This window comes from Neovison vison, chromosome 7 (assembly GCF_020171115.1).
Source record: "Neovison vison isolate M4711 chromosome 7, ASM_NN_V1, whole genome shotgun sequence".
Taxonomy (NCBI): Eukaryota; Metazoa; Chordata; class Mammalia; order Carnivora; family Mustelidae; genus Neogale; species Neogale vison.
The window spans coordinates 54,621,898-54,640,189 of NC_058097.1; the positions used below are offsets into that span (position 1 = coordinate 54,621,898).

The 18,292-nt window shown below is 39.6% G+C and overlaps 1 protein-coding gene and 1 pseudogene across 1 annotated transcript in view; both read left to right on the top strand.

Moving 5' to 3' along the window:
* Window positions 1-4,070: 4,070 nt before the first annotated feature.
* On the top strand, window positions 4,071-17,860 carry LOC122913369 (annotated as a pseudogene).
* The window catches only part of ZNF112 (zinc finger protein 112), a 40,104-nt gene continuing 26,351 nt past the window's right edge, over window positions 4,540-18,292 (top strand). Inside the window, exon 1 of the mRNA XM_044257169.1 lies at window positions 4,540-4,626. The gene's annotated coding sequence lies outside the window, so the exon portion shown is untranslated. The remainder of the gene's footprint in view (window positions 4,627-18,292) is intronic.

Consider the following 18,292-nt stretch of genomic DNA (forward strand, 5'->3'; position numbering starts at 1 on the left):
CACAAGCAGACAGAGAGGCAGGCAGAGAGAGAGAGGGAAGCAGGCTCCCTGCTGAGCAGAGAGCCCGACGCGGGACTCGATCCCAGGACTCCGAGATCATGACCTGAGCCGAAGGCAGCAGCTTAACCCACTGAGCCACCCAGGCGCCCAGCCCAATGTCTTAAGGGCAAAAAGTGATGTCCGAGGGAGGAAGCGGTGGAGACATTTGCATTTCCCTCTTGCCCAGCGTTTGGGGCGGATCACTTGTTGGAGCTTGGCGGCAGGCTAGGGTTGTGCATCACTGTTTGGTGGTCTCCTGGGCGCTGAGCTCCCCAAGCCGTCTCCTGGGCTACCCAATCACCGTTGCCTTTTCCTAGCGCTGTAATGTTGGTCGAGTTGCTCTCTGTGAGTAAGTTTCCGGTGTGTACTTACAATACTAGTTAATACTTCTAAAACGCTAGAGAACAGTGATGACACCCAGAAAAGATTGCTTCTGGTTATGCGTGCACAGGGCTCCAGCCAAAGTAAATGTAACAACAAGCAAGTCTGTATGAAAGTTTTCGATTTCCTTATGTTAAGAAGGCACCATACATACAGGTGTAGAGGACATACAATAAATCAGGCTGAAAATATGAACAACATATAGGCTAGAAAGTGGCTTAATCTTGGAGATTCATAAGGTAATGAAACTCCAATAGAAATATGGATATGAATATAAAAGATATGAATAGTCAACTTGTAGCTCAATATGCTCACTGAACAACCTGTGGTCTCCAAGCTGTTACTAAAGTAGAATCTACAATAGGCCTTTCCAGCAGTCTGTGAGATTCCTGTGTCTGACAGGGAGACTAGGGAAATCAGTGGATCCCATTAGAGTTCACTGAACACACTGATGTTCTTTTCTCAAGTTTATAAGAAGCAGTACAGTATATTTGCATATGAATAAAAGAATGCAAGGACAACTTAAATATAAGTCATTAGACTGCGTGGCAGCAGTCAGTAGTCTATATATTTTGTAATTAGAATAAGCATGGTGGGCTGATAAGTTCAAGTCCAGAGAGACCTACAGATGATTCAGATTATACTGGGAGTGCACACACTTGCATATTTTTCTACCCTCTCATAGAGGTCTGAACACTATATATCCATAGCGTAGGGGCTAAGTTCTTATCTTCTGCAAATTATCCATGAAGTGCTTTCTCAGTTTCATTTTTACCATTTAGAAACTGATCTTTAAAAAGTTAATTGTCTTAGTTAGAAACACACTTGCCTAACAAAAACAGATCCTTGGTGCCTCTACATCCTCAATCCACTCAACCTGCTACCATCCTTGAACAACCATGGATCTAATTTCTTTTCCTGTAGTTTTTCTTTTCTTTTGCAGTATGAGATAGCAATAGAATCATAAAATGTATATTTTGTCTCAATTCTTACACTTAGTGTAATACTTGTGAAACTCATCCTTATTGTTGCATAAATCTAGTAATTACTTTTAGTTTCTTTTTAATGTTGACTAGTACTTCCATTGTATAGATATATAAAAAATTTTTTAGTTATTGATGGGATTTTGATTAGGAAAAAATGAGAAAGTAATCTTTTGCTTTTCATTTCCTTGGGGACATAGGATGTAGAGTATCTTTTCATATGCTTATTTGTCATGTGTATATCTGCTTTGATATGGGTCTTTGACCCATTTTTAAATTGGATTGCTTGTCTTCTTGTTGAGTGTTGAGAGTTCTTTGTATATTTTGTATAGAGACCCTTTATCAGATGTGTCTTTTGCAAATATTTTCATCCAGTCTGTGGTTTATCTTCCCATTATCTTGAGGTTGTCTTTTGCAGAGCAGAAGTTTTTAATTTTAGTGAAGTCCAGTTTGTCAACTATTTCTTTCATGGATCATATTTTAGTATTGTATCTACAAAGGCACAGTCATTGTCAAGATCATCTAAATTTTCCCCTGTACTATCTTCTAGGATTTTTATGTTTGGTTTTTATAGTTAAGTCTTTGATCCATTTTAAGTTAATTTATGTGAAGTATGTAAGGTCTGGGTCTAGATCCTCCTTTTTCCCCCTTATATTAGGACATCCAGTTGTTCCAGAACCATTTGATGAAATGACTATTTCTGAATCATTGTTTTGCTTTTGCTCCCTTGTCAAAGGTCAGTTGATTATTTTTATATGAGTCTATTTCTGGGTTGTCTATCTGTTGTGTTGATCTATTTGTCTATTTTTTTTTAAAAAAAAGATTTATTTATTTGAGAGAGAGAGAATAAGCAGGAGGGGCAGAGGGGGAGTGTGAGGGAGAAAGAATCTCAAGCATACTCTGTGCTGAACCATGGAGCCTGACACAGGGCTTGATCTTATGACTAAGATCACAACTTGGACCAAAACCAAGAGTCAGATTTTCAACTGACTGCACCGCCCAGGAACCCCCATTTGTCTTTTCTTTCATCAGTATCTCCACTGTCTCCATCACTGTAGTTACACTGTAGCATGGTAAGCCTCAGAGTCAAGAAGTGTCTGTACTCCCAACTTTTTTATTCTTCAATATTTTGTTGGCTATTCTGGGTCTTTTCCTCTCCATATAAACTTTAGAAAAGTTTTTCAATATCCACAAAATAACTTTCTGGGATTTTGACCAAGACTGCACTGAATCTATAGATAAAATTGTGAAGAACTGACATCTTGAGTATGTTGAGTCTTCCTATCCATGAACATGGAATATCTTTCCATTTATTTAGTTATTCTTTGACTTCTTTCATTAGAGTTTTGTAGTTTTCCTCTATCAATCTTTTACACATTTTGTTAGGTTTGTAATTAAGTATTTCCTTTAGGGGGTTGCTAATGGTATTATTATTTTTTAAGATTTTATTTATTTATTTGACAGAGAGAGAGAGAGAGAGATCACAAGTAGGCAGAGAGGCAGACAGAGGGGAGAAGCAGGCTCCCTGCTGAGTAGAGAGCCTGATGTGGGGCTTGATCTCAGGACCCTGAGATCATGACCTGAGCCAAAGGCAGAGCCCCACTGAGCCACCCAGGCACCCCAAATGGTATTATATTTTAATTTCAAATTCTACTTCTTCATTGTTGGTATATAGGAAAACATTTGACTTTTGTATTAACTTTGTATCCTGCAACCTTGCTATGATGGCTTATTAGTTCTGGGAATTTTTTGTCAATTCTTTTGGACTTTTTTAAAAAAATATTTTATTTATTTATTTGACAGAGAAAGATCACAAGTAAGCAGGGAGGCAAGCAGAGAGAGAGAGAGAGGAGGAAGCAGGCTCCCTGCTGAGCAGAGAGCCCGATGTGGGACTGGATCCCAGGACCCTGAGATCATGACCAAGGCAGAGGCTTAACCCACTGAGCCACGCAGGTGCCCCTTCTTTTGGACTTTCTACATAGATGATCATATCATCTGTGAACAATGACAGTTTTATTTCTTCATTCCCGATCCGTATACTTTTAATTTCCTTTTCCTATCTTAATGCATTAGTTACAACTTCCAGTGTAATGTTGAAAAAAGTGTTGAATGGGAACATTCTTTTCTTTTTTTTGACAGAGATCACAAGTAGGCAGAGAGGCAAGCAGAGAGAGAGGGAGAGGAGGAAGCAGGCTCCCTGCTGAGCAGAGAGCCCGATGCGGGACTAGATCCCAGGACCCTGAGATCATGACCTGAGCCGAAGGCAGAGGCTTAACCCACTGAGCCACCCAGGCGTCCCAAATGGGAACACTGTTGCCCTGTTCTTGTTCTGTCTCTCAGTCAGTTATGGATGCATGCATGCCCATAAAGAATAACGAAATGCAAACCAGTCACAGTAAGGTTGAGACTCTATATTTGTCAAATTCGATACTCAGTACAGGTCAGCAAAAATTTCCTTATAGTATCTGCATTCCGCCCCTTCCAAACCCCGCATCCATCTCTTCCTTTCTGTAATGTTTTTCCTTCCTTCCTCTCCCTTTCCTTTCCTCTTTCTCCCAGTTCAAGGTTCTCTAGCGTCTATAAGGTAGCTTCTTCGAATAGGTAATTTGCTTTGGTTGAGTTGTCTTAGTTTTTGTCACATTTGGAAGAAAAAATTTCAAGAAAACGATGGGGGCGGGGCGGCCAAGCTCGACTAACAGTATAGAATTAATTCAGGCTGACTCTCCAAAAGAGAACACCGACTATTTAAACGCTGACTATCCCAAACAGAGGGGGAGCCTTGAGGAAAGGGCCACTCCGCAGGAGATTCCGGGATTTGTGGTCCACAAGATCTACAAGGTCAGACGCAGTAAGCTCCGGAAAGACGCCCTGAATGCATCGTTGGCTGGAGAAAATACAGACATACATGAAAGAGTTCTATACACTTGGCAGCATTCCCGGGTTACAAAATTCGATCCGGAGCCACACGCTTTTAAATACAATCCAGGATCTCGGTGTGACAGCCGACACTTCCGCCCTAGGAAGGCGACGAGAGGGGTGCTGGGGATTCTGGGAAGTGTAGTCCGGGAACACAATACCGCATGATAACTTCCGCTGCAGGAGGCAGAGGCTGCGACCTTGCTCCCGTCGGGAATTCTGGGAAGCGTAGTCCAGGACGTCTCTGTAGACAGAGTCGCTTCCGCTCCAGGTACAGGAGGACGCGGCCTTCATTCCTCTGCGAAAGGTGAGCCTTCCGTCTTCGAGAACCCTCCCGGCAGCCGCAGTGACTTGGCGTCACTTCGCCGTGGGCCCATGGCCCTCTGGCCGTCGACCCTGGGGAAGAGAATCCGCCGGCGGCGAAGGGCGGGGTTTGTGTTCCCTCTGAATGAGCTCCGTGGAGTGCAGGGCAGTGCGTGCATCCCCGGCTCAGTGCCGGGGCCGGGCGCCGACGTCGCTGGGAGTGAGGGTCTCCCGGGTTCTGTACTTCCCCGACCCTTTCCCCGACCTCCGGCCAGTGCTGCCCCTTCCCAGCTTCCCGGCTGTATACTGTTCGGAGAACCTGTGTCTCTGCCTCTTTTCTTTAAGTGGATAGTCGTGTCTACCTAGTAGAGTTACTTTAAGAGTTAAATGAGGATGCAGCAGCGGAAGGCTTAGAGTCTGGCTTGGGGTAAAAAAATCAGGTCTCTTGATAAGCAGGACTTTTAAATTTCTGGAGAAGCTCTCAGTTCCATAAAAGCATCTGTGAACCTGGGATGGGGTCCGAGCTCTGACCCTTCTGGGATCCCTGAAGGAAGGGAGGCTGCACCCAGATTCCCAATTTTTTTTTTTTTTAATCTAAATTTAAGTAGTTATAAAGGGTCATTCCTGGGTGTTGTCTGGGACTCCACCGTAATTTATGCGGGAGTTCTAATGAAGTTGTGATTCTCTCAGCCTCCTTTCCTTCCCCAGCCTGGACTTCTTGAAAAAGGCCCCTGGGAGGAGGGAATGGAGCTTTGGCTCTTGGAAGCAGAGCCTCACCGGAGTAGGACTTAGCGTCTCTCTTCCTCTTAGGTTATCTCCTCTCAGGGGAGAAGGTATTTCCTTAACCCATCTGTAAATTCTTCTACCGCGATGCCCTGACTTTTGTTGAATAAATAAATACAGGAAGGTATGGGAGAGTTCTTGGGCATGAATAATAACAATTATATTTACTTTTTCAAGCTTTTATTTAAATTCCTGTATGTTAACATAGAGAATAATATTCCTTTCAGGTGTACAATATAGTGATCCGTACTTCTGTACGTCACCCAGTGTTCCTGACAAGTGCACTCCTTAATCCCCATCTCCTGTGTCACCCATCCCTCCACCAGCCTCCATTCTGGTAACTATCTGTTCTTTATCGTGGAGAGTCTCTTTCTTGGTTTGCCTCTCTTTTTTCCTTTGCTCCTTTGTTTGGTTTCTTTAACGCCAGCTATGAGGGAAATGATACGGTATTTCTCTTTCTCTGACTGACTTATTGCACTTAGCAAAGTACACTCTAGCTCCATCCACATCGTTGCAAATGGCAATATTTCATTCTTTTTTATAGCTGAGTAATACTCCATTGTATATATACACCGTATCTTCCTTATCCATTCATCAGTCGATGGGCACTTGGGCTGTTTCCATAAATCTGTCTACTGTAGATAAATGCTGCCATTAACATCAGGGGGCATGTTTCCCTTTGAATCAGTCTTTTTGTATCCGTTGTGTAAATACATGGTAGTGCAATTGCTAGATCATAGGGTAGTTGTATTTTTAACTTTTGGAGGAATCTCCATATATTTTCCACATTGGTTGCTCTGGTCTGCATTCCCACCAATAGTGTAAAAGGGCTCCCCTTTCTCCACTTCTTCACCAACAATTGTTCTTGTGTTGTTGATTTTAGCCATTCTAATAGATGTGAAGTGATATCTCATTTTTTAAAATTTTATCTTATTTTTTCAGTGTTCCAAGATTCATTGTTTATGCACCACACCCAGTGGTCCATGCAATCCGTGCCCTCCTTAATACCCACCACCAGGCTCACGCATCCCTCTACCTCCTCCCCTCCAAAACCCTCAGTTTGTTTCTCAGAGTCCACAGTCTCTCATCCTTCGTCTCCCCCTCTGGTTTCCCTCGATTCACATTTCCTTTCTTTCTCCTAATGACCTCCGTGTTATTCCTTATGCTCCACAAGTAAGTGATACTCTATGGTAATTGACTTTCTCTGCTTAACTTATTTCACTCAGCATAATCTCCTCCAGTCCCGTCCATGTTGATACAGAAGTTGGGTATTCATCCTTTCTGATGGAGGCATAATACTTCATTGTGTATATGAGCAATATCTTCTTTATCCATTTGTCTGTTGAAGGGCATCTTGGCTCTTTCCACAGTTTGGCGACTGTAGCCATTGCTGCTATGAACATTGGGGTACAGGTGGCCTTCTTTGCACTACATCTGTGTCTTTGGGGTAAATACGCAGTAGTGCAATTGCTGGGTCATAGGGTAGCTCTATTTCTAATTTCTTAACACACTGTTTTCCAAAGTGGCTGCACCAGCTTACATTCCCACCAGTGTAGGAGGGTTCCCCTTTCTCCACATCCTCTCCAACACTTGTTGTTTACTGTCTTGTTAATTTTGGCCATTCTAACTGGTGTAAGGTGGTTTCTCAATGTGGTTTTGATTTGAGTCTCCCTGATGGCTAATGAAGATGAACATTTTTTCATGTGTCTGTTAGCCATTTGTATGTCTTCTTTGGAGAAGTGTCTTTTCATGTCTTCTGCTCATTTTTTGATGTGATTATCTGTTTTTTGAGTGTTGAGTTTGAGGAGTTCTTTTTTTTTTTTTTTTTTTAAGATTTTATTTATTTATTTGAGAGAGAGAGAGTGTGAGAGAGAGCATGAGCGAGGAGAAGGTCAGAGAGCGAAGCAGACTCCCCATGGAGCTGGGAGCCTGATGTGGGACTCGATCCTGGGACTCCAGGATCATGCCCTGAGCCGAAGGCAGTCGTCCAACCAACTGCGCCACCCAGGCGTCCCGAGTTTGAGGAGTTCTTTATAGATCTTAGATATCAGCCCTTTGTCTGCAGTGTCATGTGTGAATATCTTCTCCCATTCTGTGGGTTGCCTCTTTGTTTTGTTGACTCTTTCCTTTGCTGTGCAGAACCTTTTTATAGTTTTGATTTGCATTTCCCTGGTAAGTGATGTTGAACATCTTTCCATGTGTCTGTTGGCCATCTGTGTGTCTTATTTGGAGACAGGCCTGTTCATGTCTTCTGTCCATATTTTAATTGTAATTTTTTGGGGGGTGTTGATTCATAGAAGTTCTTATATATTTGGATGCTAACCCTTTATCAGATATGTCATTTGCAAGTATCTTCTCCCATTTCATAGGTTGCCTTTTAGTTTTGTTGATTGTTTCCTCCACTGTGCAGAAGCCTTTTACTTTAATGTAATCCCAATAGTTTATTTTGTTTTTGTTTCCTTTGCCTTAGGAGACATATCTAGAAAGAAGTTGGTATGGTCGATGTCAGAGAGCTCACTGCTTCTGTTCTTCTCTAGAATTTTGATGGTTTCCTGCCTCACATTTAGGTCTTTCATCCATTTTGGATTTATTTTTGTGTATGGTGTAAGAAAACAGTCCAGTTTTGTTCTTTTGCATGGTACTGTCCAGTTTTCCCAATACCATTTGTTGAAAAGACACGCTTTGTCCCATTGGGTATGCATTCCTGCTTTGTCTAAAGTTAATTGACCATATAGTTGTGGGTCCAATTCTGGGTTTTCTGTGTGTTGACACAGACACAGACACACTGATCTGTGTGGCTATTTTTGTGCCAGTACCATACTGTATTGATGTCTATAGTTTTGTAATATAACTTGAAGTCTTAGAATTGTGATGCCTCCAGTTTTGCTTTCTCTTTCAAGGTTGCTTTGGCTGTTTGGGGTCTTTTGTGGTTCCACACAAATTTTAAGATTGTTTGTTCTAGCTCTGTTAAAAATGCTATTGGTATTTTGATCAAGATTGCATTAAATGTGTAGATTGCTTTGGGTAGTATAGAAATTTTAACAATGTTTTTTATTCCAGTGGAAGAAAACATTTAACAGTGTTTTCCACTTCCAAAAATGGAGTGTCTTTCCATTTCTTTGTTTCCTTTTCAATTTCTTTAATCAGTTTTTTCCTAGTTTTCAGAGTACAGGTCTTTCACTTCTTTGATTAGGTTTTTTCTTAGGTATCTTATGGTTTTTGTTGCAGTTGTAAATGCTGTTTCATTATTGGTGTATAGAATGCAACAGATTTCCATACAGTGATTTTGTATTCTGTGACATTACAGAATTTGCGTAACTCTTTTAACAATTTTTGGTGGAGTCTTTGGGTTTTCTGCAGAGTATCCTGGCATCTGTGAATAGTAAAAGTTTGACTTCTTCCTTCCAGATTTGGATCCCTTTTATTTCTTTTTGTTGTTGGATTGCTGAAGCCAGGACTTCCAGTCCTATGTTAAATAACAGTGCTGTGAGTGAACATCTTTGTCTTGTTCCTGACCATAGAGGAAAAGCTCTCAGGTTTTTCCCATTGAGAATGATATTAACTATGGGTTTTTTTTTTGTATATGGCCTTTATCATGTTGAGGTATGCTCCCTCTATCCCTACTTTGTGGAAGGTTTTTATCATGAATGGATGTTGTACATCGTCAAATGCTTTTTCTGCATCTATTGAAAGGATCATATGGTTCTTATCTTTTCTTTTATTGATGTAGGGTATCACATTGGTTGATATGCAAATATTATACCACCCTTGCAGCCCAGGAATAAATCCCACTTGATCATGGTGAATGACTCTTTTAAGGTACTGTTGGATTTAATTTGCTAGTATTTTATTGAGAATTTTTCATCCATTTTCATCCATATTCATCAGGAATATTTGCCTATAATCCTCCCTTTTTTAAAAGATTTTTTAAAGATTTTCACTTTATTTATTTGACAGAGATCACAAGCAGGCAGAGAGACAGGCAGAGAGAGAGGAGGAAGCAGGCTCCCCGCTGAGCAGAGAGCCCGATGCGGGGCTCGATCCCAGGGCCCTGGGATCACGACCTGAGCTGAAGGCAGAGGCTTTAACCCACTGAGCCACCCAGGTGCCCTTATAATACTCCTTTTTAATGGATTCTATGATTTGGGATCAAGGTAATGCTGGCTTTGTAGGTTGATTTTGGAAGTTATCCTTCTTTTTCTATTTTTTGGGATAATTTGAGAAGAATAGGTACAACTCTTCTTTAAGAGTTTGGTAGAAATCCCCTATGAAGCCATCTGGCTCTGAACTTTTGTTTCTTGGGAAATTTTTGATTACAAGTTTTCTATTTCTTCCTGTTTCAGTTTTGGTAGTTTGTATATTTCTAGGAACTCACCCATTTCTTCCAGGCTGTCCAATTTGTTGGTCTATACTTTTTCATAATGTTCTCTTATAATTATTTATATTTCTGTGGTATTGGTTGTTATTTCTCCTATCTCACTTGTTAATTTATTTGGGTCCCTTCTCTTTTCTTTTTGATAAGTCTGACTAGAGGTTTATCAATTATTGATTTTTTCAAAGAAGCACCACCTCCTGGTTTCATTGATCTATTGTATTGTTTTTTAGTTTCTATATAATTTATTTCTGCTCTAATCTTTATTATTTCCTTCCTTCTGCTGGCTTTAGACTTTGTTTTTGTTTTTTGTTTTTTTTTTCCTAGCTCCTTTACATGTAAGTTAGATTGAGATTTTTCTTGCTCCTTGAGGTAAGCTTCTGTTGCTATATACTTCCCTCTTAGGACTGCTTTTGATGTGTCCTAAAGATTTTGGACCATCGTATTTTCACTTTTGTCTCTGTATATTTCTTAACTTCTTCTCTATTTTCTGGTTGACCCATTCATGGTTTAGTAGCATGTTACTTAACCTCCATGTATTTGTGGTCTTCCCAGATTTTTTCTTGTGGTTGACTTCAAGTTTCATAGTGTTGTGATCAGAAAATGTGCTGATGATACATCATACACATAAAATGGTGTAAATTATACACATAAAATGGTATGATCTCAATCTTTTTGTATTTGTTGAGGTCTGATTTGTGACCTAATACGTGATCTGTTCTGGAGAATATTCTATGTGCACTTGTAAAGAATATGTATTCTGCTGTTTTAGGTTGGAATGTTCTGAACATATCGGTTAAGTTCACCTGGTCCAGTGTGTCATTCAAGCCATTGTTTCCTTGTTGATTTTCTGCTTAGTTGATCTGCCCATTGATGTGTGGGGTGTTAAAGTCCCCTACTATTATTGTATTATTATCATATATTTCCTTATGTTTGTTATTAATTGTTTTATATATTTGAGTGCTCCCACATTGGGGGCATAAATATTTACAATTGTTACATCTTCTTGTTGGATTGTCCCCTTTATTATGTAATGTCCTTCTTCTTCATCTCTTGTTACAGTCTTGGGTTTGTTTGTTTGTTTTTGTGGGGGGGGGGTTCAGTCTTTGTTTTAAAGTCTAGTTTGTCCAGGGGCACCTGGGTGGCTCAGATGGTTAAGTGTCTGCCTTCAGCTCTGGTCATGATCCTAAGGTTCTGGGATTGAGCCCCATGTCGGGCTTCCAGCTCAGCGGGGAGTCCATTTCTTTCTCTCCCTCTGCCTGCCCCTCTGCTTCTGCTGTATCTCTCTCTCTCAAGTGAATAAATAAAATATTTTTTTAAAAAGTCTAGTTTGTCTGAAACAAGTATTTCTACTCCAGTTTTCTTTTGACATCCATTTGCTTAGTGAATGTTTCTCCATGCCTCGCTGTCAATCTACAAGTGTTATTAGGTCAAATATGAGTCTCTTGTAAGGAGCATATAGATAGGTCTTTTTTATTTTAATCCATTCTGACACCCTTGGTTTTTTGATTGATGCTTTAGTCCATTTGCATTCAAAGTAATTATTGATAAGATACATGTTATTAACATTTTGTTACTTGCTTTGTGGTGGTTTCTGGAGATTTTCTCTGATCCTTTATTGTCTTCCTCTCTTTCGTGTTTTGCTGATTTTCCTTAGTGATGTATTTGGATTTCTTTCTCTCTATTTTTTGTATGTTTAGTAGTGGTTTTTGATATATGGTTGCTGATAGGTTTGTATATAAACTCTTCAGCATAAAGCAGTCTATATTAACAACTATATAACTCTGCTGCTGTAGTATGAAAGCAACCAGAAATATTACTTAAACAAATGAGCATGCCTATATTCCAATAATACCTTATAGAATTTGTGGAATAATATCATTTGGTCATTTTCACATACCATAAAAGAATAGTCTTTTAAAAAATCAGTGTTAGTCCCATTGTTAGCTCACAGCTAAACAAAAACAGGCGGGGGCCTGTATGGTAGCCAAATTTGCTAAACCTCTGATTTTCTCTAGGGTTCTTATATTTTTAGTTACATTGATTTATGCCTTATGTTTATTGGATTTATTGATTTCTCTCTACTTTTTATTATTTCCTTTTTTTCTGTTTACTTTAAGTGTAATTTATTTGCCCTTTCCTAGTTGTTAGCTTAAATTGATTTTAGACTCCTCTTTTCTAATATGTGAATACATTTCTCTATAATATCTGCTTTGCCTGTGTCTCACACATTTTGATATGTTGTTTCTTCATCTTGATTCCATTTAAAGTATGCTGTCTTTCTTTTATGACTTTGGCCTTTTGGTTGCTTAGAAGTATGCTGTTTAATTTCCAAATGGAGATTTCCAGATATCTTTTTGTTATTCATCTTTAGTTTATTTCTATTATAGTTTGAAAAAATACTTTATAAGATTTCAAACTTTATAAGATTTTATAGCCGACTGGAGATGAAAAAGGAAAGAATCAATGAACTCAAAGATAAAGCAATGTAAATATTTCAGTCTGAGCAACAGAGAGAAAAAAATACTGAAAATATGAGCAGAACCTTAGATCCTTATGGGACAATATCAAAAGTCTAGTATTCATGTGATTGGAGTCTTAGGAGAGGAATATTTTTGTGGAAGTACTAGCTGAAAACCCCCTAAATTTGGTGAGATACATAAATTTAGATTCAAGAAGCTTGGTGAATATCAAATACAAGAAACTCAGAATTACTTCTGGATATATCATAAAGTTCTGAAAATTATAGATAAAAATTCTTGACTAAAACTAGAGAAAGTAGCACATTATATGTGGCAGAACAATGATTTAAATATCTGCAGAGTTCTCAGGAGAAACCATGCATGCCAGAAGACAGAACAACGTATTTAAAGTGCTTAAAGAAAGGAATTGCCAACTCAAAATTATATATCCAGTGAAAATTTCCTCTGGGAATGAAGGGGGAGGAGTGTCACATCTATGCTAAAATAGAGTACTAAAAGAGATTTTTTAGGCTGAATAGAAATGATACCAAATGAAAACTAGGAACTTAAGAAATGAAGAAAGAGCAACGAAATGCTAAGTTTTTTGATAAATATAAAATATTGTTTTTCTCCTCTTAAAAATATACATGACTGTTTAAAGTGAAAATTATAACTTGGTTAGAGTATTTTATATAGAGTAATAGATACAACTACTACATGACGTGGGAGAGAGTTAAGGGAACTATTTGATGGTAAGGCTTCTGCATTTTAGTGGAGGTGGTAAAACAATAACACTAAGTACACTGTGAAAGACTAGGTGTATATATTGGAACCCTAGAGGAAAAAATCCCAAGAGCTATGGCCGTAGGTTAGCAGATAAATTAAAATGAGTGGAATCCTAAATTTTTTTTCAAATAACCCCAAAAAAGGCAGGAAGTGGGTAATTGAGGAAGAAAATCATGGAGGAAATGTTTATAGCAGCAGTGTCCACAATAGCCAAACTATTGAAAGAATCATGATGTCCATAGACAGATGAATGGATAAAGAATGTGAGTAGTATTCCATTGTGTGTGAGTGTGTGTATATATATATACACATATATACACATATATATGTATATGTGTATATATGTGTATATATATATACGTATATATAAATAACAATGCCTGTACACACACACACACACACAGAAATATTACTCAGCCATCAGAAAGGATGAATACATACCATTTACATCAATGTGGATGGAACTGGAGGAGATGATGTTGAATAAAATAAGTCAATCAGAGATAATTATCATATGATTTCACTCATATATGGAAGATAAGAAACAACACAGAAGGTCATAGAGGAAGGGAGGGAAAACTGAATTTGAAGTGATCAGAGAGGGAGACAAACCATGAGAGACTCTTAACTATAGGCGAGAAACTGTTGCTGGAGGGAAGGTGGGTAGGGGTGGGGATAGGGTATGTGGTTGGGGATAGGGCAGTTGGGTGATGGGCATTTAAGGAGGACACATGATGTGATGAGCACTGGGTGTTATATGCAGCTGATAAATTATTGAACTCTACATCTGAAACTAATGATGTACTATATGTTGGCTAATTTAATTTAAATTTAAAAAAAGGAAGGGAGGAAAATCAGGGTAAAGTGATAGACTTAAATCCAACCATATAAAAATTACATTAAATGCTAATGGCCTAAATACATTAATTAAGAGATTATAAAATGGATTAAAAAACAAGAACCAAGTATATGCTACCTAAAGAGCCTACTTTACATATAAGGACATAGATATGGTAAAGGTTAAAGGGATTACCCCAAAAAGTGTGCCATGAAAACAACAATTAAGAGAAAGCTGGAATGGCTATAGTAATATCCGACAAAGTAGACTTCAGACAAATGATATTATCAGGGACAAAGAGGGACACTTACACCAAGGGTAAGTTCATCGAGTAGACATAACATTCCATCCTAAATGTGTATTCACAAAACAACATAACTTCAAACCACATGAGGAAAACTGGACAGAACCAAAAGAAGAAATGGAGAAGCCCACAATTTCATATGGAGATTTGAGTACTCTTCTCAGTAACTCATAGAACAAGCAGGCTTGTTCAGTAAGAATATAAAAGACCTGAATAATAATAATAACCTTTCCAGTACACACTATGAAATAAACAACAAAATGCACATGATTTGCATGAGCTTCAGTTCTGATAATTTCTGTTGACCTGTCTGTGAGTTCACTGGTGTTTCTGCTCTGTCTCTCCCACTCCGTTGCAGGTTTCTATATAATAGGGACAATGTCAAGTTCTCTGTGCTTATTTCCAAGTATAGGTTTTGACAGAGAGGAGTTATTCAGTACCTATTTGTAGTTGATGTAGCTTTCCAGCAGGCATCAGGGAAGAGGGACCTTCAGCTCAGTGAGATTGTATTCAAATTTTCTGAAAATGGATGTGGGATAACCAAACGATATAAATATTTTCTGCCCTTTATCTCAATCAGATTGAGTAGGATGCTGAAGCCACCCACTTTTTCAGAATATTCAAAAGGTGGTATATGCCTAGTGTTAGTTACTAACCTAAAATAAATATTCTTAGAGGCAAACTAGGGCTGATGTGCAGCTTCTATATTTATTTCATGGTGACAACAATGAGGATAACAATAACAGCTAACATTTGTTGGGTGCTTATTATGAACTACATGGACTTTCTAATGCTTGGATGCATTAACTCATTTGTTCTTCATAATAACCCTACTTTTGTCTTCATTTTACAGATGAAGAAACAGAAACATCAAGAGGTTAATTATTTTGCAGTTTACTCTGCTATTAAGTGGCAGAATCTTGATTGAAGCTTGGCAACCTGATTCTATAGCCTAGGCTCTTGGCCAAAACACTCTGCTTTTATCAGACTGGCAAAGTGGGTTTTAGGAGTTATAAGGCTGGTAGCAAAGCCTGTTAAAAGGTATCTTAGAACAGGGGACGTATAAGCTGGTATAAAAAGCCAAGAGGATTTAGGATGCAGGTGGGCAAACTATTGCCCATACTTCTTTTTGTAAAGACATTTATACAGCTGGAGTTTACAGGGGAGAGCAGACATGGAAGATTCCTCTATAGATGGCTTGCTAAGAGTCTAGACTTTATTCTAAAGGCACTGGGCAGCCCTGCACATGTTTTAACCGAGAAAGGGACATAATCAGACTCTTTCTAACATGTAAAGCTGTAGGATGACTACTGTTTAAATGCCTGTTTAAAATGAATTGCTTTATTTTTTATTATAATATAAATTGCTTTATATTCTGAATTCTTAAAATCCCGTGGATGATTCGTAACTCCTATTGCTTGGTAAATCTGATGAAGCAAGTCTAACTGGTGGCCTGTATTCATACTGAGTATGTGCCTGAAGAAACATCCACAATGCTTAGACACAATTCCAGGAGCTTCTTATAATAGGGAGCAGTGGGAAGCTGGGAGTCACAAGACCTGACTCCCAGACCCTCCTCTGCTCCTGGCTTAGGTGTTCTCCAGTCATTCCCTGTACTCATTGGGAGGTTGAACGATCTAATGGTTGATTGCATAGGCTCAGCCTGCAAATTGCTTCTATTCATCTCAGAATCTATGTTTGCAACCCTGTCTGCAAACTAGTCACATGAGTGAAAGAGGTTTCATTTTCAGGAAACCTCTTCCTCCACAGATACCAATTATAGACCCTGGACTGGGGCCTGGGTATTAGTTTTGTTTCCATTTTTTTATTAGCTTCCCAACAATAACCAGTGAGCTGGTGGATTGAAAGCCACCATCCTAGTAATTAAGAACATGGACTCTGGGATGATAATCCTGGCTGCTCTGCTGACTGAATGGATAATCATGAATAAATAACTTAAAATCTCAATGCTTCAGCTTTTCCAGTTACTGCAGTGTGCAGCAGCACGAGCAGCAATGTCTCCTGGGACAGCCTGTACGAAGCTATGCAGGAAGTCCTGCCCAGGAACCAGCATAAGCACTGGAAGTGTTCGGAGACTGTGGAGCTGCAAGTCAGCTTGAAGAACTATGACCCTATCATCAGGCTTAGGTCCACTCCCTGCCCCACGTTCTCCAGGTGTGATTTAGGGTTATGAGGCCAAAGCTGTGGATATTCCCCACATGGGCGTTGAGGCCCTGAAGCATCAACAAGAATAAAAAAGTCAGTCAAGAAGTTGGCCAAGAAGTATGATACTTTTTGGGCTCCAGAATCTCTGATCAAACAGATCCATGAATTCTGGGTCCAGGCCTGAATAAGCTGGTAACTTCCCTTCCTTGCTGACCCACAATGAGAACCTGGTGGTCAAAGTGGATGAAGTGAAGTCCGAAATCAAAGTCCAGATGAAGAAAGTATTGTGTCAAAAAATATTTTTTTTTGTATTGACGTGTCAATACAAGTATTGACATGCCGTTGGCCATGTCAAGATGACAGATGATGGACTTGTGTACAACGTCCACTTAGCTGTCGGTTTCCTGGTGTCCTTGCTCAAGAGGAATTGGTAGAACATTCAGGCTTTATACATCAAGAGGATCATGGGCAAGCCCCAGTGCCTGTACTAAGGCACAGCTTAATAAGCCCTAGAATTGCCATTAAAAACAACAACAACACCTCAATGCTTCAATATTCTCAACAGTAAAAATTGTGTTAATCCTTGGGGTTGTTTGAGGATTAAATGAGGCAATGCCTCTAAGGCATGTGATTTGGTTCTTGACTTCTCACCACCTTTTCGCCTTATTTGCCCCAAGTACCCTCTGTTCAAGTACTGTTCTGTTTAAGTACCCTGTTGAGCTTTGAGTGGCTGATACAGCACTGTCATCCTCCAGGGCTAACATCAGGCCTCGTTTTCTTCGTTGAGCCCATCTAACTCTCTCCCTTATCCAGTGTAGGTTTGGGGACCCTTTCCATGTTCCCCCAAAGGACCCTGTTTACACTCTACTGTGGCATCTGTCAGTGTGTAACAGCTCATTTCCTAATTGGTCTCCCACACTTAGACTCTAAGCAACTAGAGGTCTAGGAACTATATCCCTTTCAGAAGGTGGTCTATAAATATTGGGTAAGTGAGAAGAAAACTCAGCTCTCACTACTAACTGTGAAGCCAAGTCAATACTTGCTCTTTGTAGTGGTGCATACATTCTGTGGATTCTTCAGCTGTGGCCTGTGTGGGCAGGGACTTGGGAGGAGATGCGTACTCTGCTGCAGGAGGAGAAAACCTCTCTCTAAAGTGGTACAAAAGGCTCTACGTTAGTCACAGCCTCAACCAGCCCTTTTTTGAGTTCTTTCTCTTCCACGAATGATCGAGAAGTTGCTTGAAAACAGTAAATAACAGTAAACACCTGTTGAATACAATAAATAATCTTGCCCAAGAAATTAAACTCCTGGTCCCCAAGTCCTTGCAAGCATCAAGTGCTGAGCCAATACCTTACATGGATATGAGAAATATAGTGGCATCATTATATCCTTCATTATATCCATGTGGGAAAAGGGATGTGCTATCTGAGCCTTCTCTGACTTCAAGAAGAATATGGGGACAGATGGCAGCTACACTTGTGGTAAACATAGAATAATGTATAAACTTGTGAGGGGTCCCTGGGTGGCTCAGTGGGTTAAAGCCTCTACCTTTGGCTGGGGTCATGATCCCAGAGTCCTGAGATCGAGCCCCACATCGGGCTTTCTGCTCAGCAGGGAGCCTGCTCCTCCTCTCTCTCTCTGCCTACTTGTGATCTCTGTCAAATAAATAAAATCTTTAAAAGAATAATGTGTAAACTTGTGGAATCACTATGTTATACACCTGAAACTAATGTAACATTATGTGTCAACTATACTCAAATAAAAATAAATAATAAAATAAAAAATAATTTTAAAAATGAATAGCCGTCATGGGAGACTGTGGACTCTGAAAAACAATCTGAGGGGTTTGAAGGGGCGGGAGGGTGGGTGGGAGGTTGGGGGAACCAGGTGGTGGGTATTAGAGAGGGCACGGATTGCATGGAGCACTGAGTGTGGTGCAAGAACAATGAATACTGTTAA